We start from the raw sequence: 6,361 nt of genomic DNA on the forward strand, positions 1-6,361 counted from the left end.
ATAGTGAATTGTGCACCCTTAGAGACACAGCTATAGTGTATAATATATAGCCTAATGAGTAGTACACCATTTTGTTCACAGCTATAGTGTATAGTATTTGAGTCACAGCTGTAGTGTATAGTATATCTTGAACCATTTGAGACACAGCTATAGTGTATAGTATTTGAGACACAGCTATAGTGTATAGTATATCGTGAACCATTTGAGACACAGCTATAGTGTATAGTATTTGAGTCACAGCTATAGTGTATAGTATATCGTGAACCATTTGAGACACAGCTATAGTGTATAGTATTTGAGTCATAGCTATAGTGTATAGTATTTGAGACACAGCTATAATGTATAGTATATCGTGAACCATGTGAGACACAGCTATAGTGTATAGTATTTGAGACACAGCTATAGCGTATAGTATATCGTGAACCATTTGAGACACAGCTATAGTGTATAGTATTTGAGTCACAGCTATAGTGTATAGTATTTGAGTCACAGCTATAGTGTATAGTATTTGAGTCACAGCTATAGTGTATAGTATTTGAGACACAGCTATAGTGTATAGTATTTGAGACACAGCTATAGTGTATAGTATTTGAGTCACAGCTATAGTGTATAGTATATCTTGAACCATTTGAGACACAGCTATAGTGTATCGTATTTGAGACACAGCTATAGTGTATAGTATTTGAGACACAGCTATAATGTATAGTATATCGTGAACCATTTGAGACACAGCTATAGTGTATAGTATTTGAGTCACAGCTATAGTGTATAGTATATCTTGAACCATTTGAGACACAGCTATAGTGTATAGTATTTGAGTCACAGCTATAGTGTATAGTATTTGAGTCACAGCTATAGCGTATAGTATATAGTGAATAGTGCACCATTAGAAATGCAGCTGTGGTATTTTATTTCACTTCTACTATTTCACCTCTATTCATTATTAAACCTCTTGTTTCCCTGAAGGTGATTATGAAGTATTTTGTGTAAATCTCTGATTCTAAGCTGTTGTACTTTAATTGCTTATTCATTCCTACTCACTGCTTATGTTCAGGTTCTGACCCCTGGCTGCATGTCTGATTATAAATGATATCAGTGATAACCCAGTCAACATGTTCTCTGCACCTGGTCAGTAATTTTGACTTTGCTTCTGAAGTTAACCTCCAAATATGGAGGCACATTTGTCCTGCTTCCTCCCTGTTGTTTCACCTCTTCTCAGTCTTTATGGATTTTTGTTTTATTAAACTGAAGTTATACCTGCCAACTGGTAAACATATCTGACTGCTTTCATTTCCGTTCGTGCCCTCGGAGGCTTTTCTGAATTATGGGCAAATCACATAAATAAAATGAAGTATCTTTATGGTTGAAGGAGCTTTCTGTATAGTCGGGAGCCGTTTTAAGTTAAATTGCATGCATCCATCAGCACAATCGGCCGTTAGCGATTATTGAAATGATAAAATGTTGAGCAGTGAGGGATTCTTGTAGTTGCTTTATATGTGTGTGTAATGAAACTGAGATGAAAACCAATAGAGGGACTTTAAAGAAATTAAAGCCTTATGTGATGTTTGATTATCATCCTTTATTTTGCATATGTGAAGATTTGCAGGTGGTTGAATAATTATTAAGGTATGGAAAATGGAAAATCTTAACCGTTTTCCTTGGCTTTTTTAATTAATTCTGGGTCATTTTGCTTCCTGCTTTAAGTTCTTATAAGTGGTGTGTCTATAACTGGCGTGATGAAATTCTCCACTTAACACGGCTATGCAGTTCAAATTAAAGCAGTATGTGATGACAGTGAGGGAGGGGGATATCACTCTGACCAGAAAGGATGTACAAAGTTTTGTTGCTACGTTATTTAAAAAATAGTTCAGCATCTGCCTTGCTACTAGGGAATTGTAATTAAAGGGATAGTTCACCCAAAAATGAAAATTCTGTCATTAATTACTCACCCTAATGTCGTTCCAAACCCATAAGACTTTTGTTGATCTTCGGAATACAAATACAAACTTCGGAAGACATTTTTAATGAAACCTGGGAGATTTCTGTCACTCCGTTTATAGTCCATTAACGAGAATTTTCAAGCTCCAAAAAGTTAATAAAGGCATTGTAAAAGTACTCCATTTGACTTCAGTGGTTTAAGCCCAATTTTATGAAGCCATACGAATGCTTTGTGTGTAAGTTTGCGGCTTCAGTCCTGTATGCTTGGCTATGTTCAGAATAACACTCAACAGAATTATTGGCACATTTGCATAATTTGCATAAAATAAATGTTACACACACAAAAATATCACTGCCACAAGAACCTGTTTAAAATGATTGACTGTATTATTAATCACTGATTTAAAATAAATGAAAACAAATGGCGGAGGCATGGTAGCTTAGTGGTTAGCACATTTGCCTCACACCTCCAGGATCGAGGGTTCGATTCCCACCGTAGCCCTGTGTGTGTGGAGTTTGCATGTTCTCCCCGTGCTGCGGTTTCCTCCCTCAGTCCAAAGACATGCATGGTAGGCTGATTGGCATGTCCAAAGTGTCCATAGTGTGTATGAATGGGTGTGTGAATGTGTATGTGATTGTGCCCTGCGATGGATTGGCACCCTGTCCAGGGTGTACCCTGCCTTGTGCCCCATGCTCCCTGGGATAGGCTCCAGGTTCCCTGTGACCCTGAAGGAAGGATAAGCGGTATAGAAGATGGATGGAAAACAAATGGCGGAGGCACGGTAGCTTATTGGTTAGCACATTTGCCTCACACCTCCAGAGTTGAGGGATCCTGTGTGTGCGGAGTTTGCCTGTTCTCCCCATGCTTTGGGGATTTCTTCTGGATACTCCGGTTTCCTCTCCCAGTCCAAAGACATGCATTGTAGGCTGATTGGCATGTCCAAAAGTGTCCATAGTGTATGAATGGATGTGTGAATGTGTGTGTCATTGTGCCCTATGATGGATTGGCACCCGTCCAGGGTGTCCCCCGCCTTGTGCCCCATGCCCCCTGGCACAGGCTCCAGGTTCCCCATGACCCAGTAAGGATAAGTGGTGCAGAAAATGAATGGATGGATGGATGCATGGAAAACAAATGGGCATCCATATAAAACGATTGCTAATTTTTCAATATCGTTTTATTTTATTCATTCGAATGTAAGTTTTTTATTAAATGTTTTCAGCCTTAGTGAGACAAAAAAGGATAATCTGTCTTAAGGTGACAAACTTAGTCTCATTTAGAAAAGAAAAATGGCAGTGAGCCATTTTTAGAGCTGAAGTAGTCAGCTCTTATTGCCTCTATTGCTTCCTTTGACCAAATTATATGTGAAAAATAAGTGCAAATTCCTTCTGTCGACTTTCATCATAGAGAAAAACTAAACCACAAAAATGTTACCACAGAACAGATAGGAGATCTTGACCTGTCCAAGTCTAGCCATAAGCAAAAATAACTAGTAAACACAGTCTGGGTTCATAAAAAATATTTCAGTGGCAAGGACACAGGAAGTGGTGGTGCTGAGGGAAATAATAATAAATGATAGATAAACAAATAAAGAAAGAAACAGACTAAACAGACGGTATGATGGAGATTTTCACAAAATCACAAGTTCTCTACCTTCACGGCACAACACTATAAACATTAGTGTTTCGTGAATTAAGCTACAATACTAACAGAGCTCCTGTCATAGTCGTATTAGTTTATTATAAACTGATACACAAAATGAGCAGTGTATTTCTTACTCTGAATTTTCACCAAGCTGTTAATCTTTTTCTCACAGTGGAGGGATAAAAAAAATGACGGCATGATAGACCCCCCAGATTGACTCATCCATAAAAGAATCTAAATTTAAAGTATCATTCGGTCATTCTCTTTCTCTGTTTTCTCACAGCATGAACACCAGCATCCACAAATACACACCATGGGTCCTGATAATCACTGAAATTTGTTCACGACAGCCTCGGCAACCGTTGTCAGGGCGGTGGATTTGATGAAGATGATCCTAATCCATATTAAAGCACTCCGTCTGTGGGAGCGATTGGAAGGACGTGACTGTTGGGTGTGTGTGAACGTGTTCTTCCTGCTGCTGGGGGAAAAAAAAGGGGAGACTGGTGCTCGCAAAAAAAAAAAAAAAAAAATCAACACAGAAAGGAGAGCAGTGAAGATCAAAACCCAATTCACCCTGCATGCCCAACAGGCATCCCATGATTAAAACCTGCTTCTACAAGTCTTTTCACATCCTCTTTAGCCTGAATTAATTGGGTCATTAGTCGGGCAATTAAGAAAAGCCAACCACATCTGAAAAACTGGCGTGTATCTTTTTAGAGTAGATCTACAAAGGAAGCCTGAAATTCACAATGTATCCATAACAGACATTTGAAACTGCTGGAATCCAAATGCTCCCAGCACTTTACTGTCATATTCCTGGTTTTCAGGGGTCGCTATTAATGAAAAAATTTACACAAGTTTTGCTCTCCGATATATTCTAGGGAATAGTGTGTATATACGGTTTGTGAAAAGTTTTTCTAATGGGGTTCTACTTCCATATTTTCCAGACTTGTAGGCGATTTCCTCTGGAACTTCTGGAGTATTACCATGCTTGCTATGTCACACTTGTTCAAATTTTGCTTTTATTGCATTTACACCTCCAAATGCATGTGCACTGATACGACTTATTACTACTCTTGCTCTACTATGGCTAATCATGTCCTTTGAATAGAATGTTGGTCATTGCTTTGCCTTGCCAGAGATTGAACTGGTGTCCCATTCATGGTGACTCACACCTCACGCCCATTGTTCCTGAGACATATTCTGCAATTACCACATGCAGTTTTGCACTCAGGTCTCCTTTAGTGAACAGTGGACTAGTTCAACAAATAGACTTCATGTAAAAAACCATAATGAACTTTCTTTTACTTTCACACTATCTGTTGTTACTCAGATGAGGACGGGTTCCTTTCTGAGTCTGGTTCCTCTCAAGGTTTCTCTCTCATATCATCTTAAGGAGTTTTTCCTCACCACCGTCACCACCGGCTCGCTCAGTAGGCATAAATTCACACGCTTAAAATCTGGATCCTGTGTTTATACGTTTCTGTAAAGCTGCTTTGAGAAAACGTCCATTGTTAAAAGCGCTATACAAATCAAATTGAATTGAATTGAACTGAATATTCCAGACCCACCACAACACTGTATAGGATAGTGTGGTTACTGAAGACAAATTAATGCTGGTGAAATCTGAAATGTTAGCAAAGTTAATTTTTGTGTAGCTTGGCTTGCTTGCCATGGAGCTTGCTAGATTCTGACTTTAATGGATTATTTCCAGTCTAGTTTATGATTATTTGTCTAGGTAAGAGTCTAAGCTAAAGCTAATTTGTTAGCTAAAGTGCTATCCAGAAGTATCCTGCTCTGTTTTCACAAATACTTCCAAGTGGCTACCAAGATAGCAGACCAACAATGAATCAGTGTTAATGCATCCACCAAGCTATCATTAAATCCATGTTGAAGTTTAAAATTTAACCCTGAAATAATGTTATTTCAATGATGAAAAATAGATCAAAATGGACATGAAATCAATATTTGTTCAACTAGAGGGAAGGGTCATGAGGTCACAAAATTAACGAGATTCATCCTCTGAGAAGCATGAAAAGGCTCAGTAAATTTCACGGAAATTCACTCAATTGATTTGCGTTGTGTTGAATGAGGGGACGGATGGATGGACATGAAATCTAAGCCCCACCAGTGGGGAAATGACGTTGACCAAAAATCATCATTGATTCACTGTTTGTCTTTTCAACACTGAAAAGCAATGAATTATCAACAGTGATTCAATATCATTTAGCATTGAACATTCAACCTCAACCAAAATGATGATTCTGATGACACCTTGCTATCTGGGTAATCCACAACAAACCGTATATCCTCATGTATCAGACTCATGTATCAGACTCATGTATCAGACTCATGTATCAGACTCATTCAACCTCAACCAAAATGATGATTCTGATGTCACCTTGCTGTCTGAGTAATCCACAACAAACCGTATATCCTCATGTATCAGACTTATAGCTTGAATCTGGTGCTTTTGGTATGGGAAGAAAACTAGACACCGATGTCTCTGGTATGAGAAATCTCACGATGTTAGTCAAAAACTTGTCAATACTGTCAAAAAGAGAGAGGAAAAAAAACCCATATACTTAATACAACTGATGTCATTTGCTACTGTTCATGCAACCTGGAGGTGTGAGGTGAACGTGCTAGCCACTAAGCCACCATGCGCCGACCCACCCACCCACCCACACACACACACACACACACACACACAAACACACACACACACACAAAACACTAACTAGGGGCAATTTAGTGAAGCTTATCTACCTAGTGACAGGT

The sequence above is a fragment of the Ictalurus furcatus genome, chromosome 2 (genome assembly GCF_023375685.1).
Source record: "Ictalurus furcatus strain D&B chromosome 2, Billie_1.0, whole genome shotgun sequence".
NCBI lineage: Eukaryota > Metazoa > Chordata > Actinopteri > Siluriformes > Ictaluridae > Ictalurus > Ictalurus furcatus.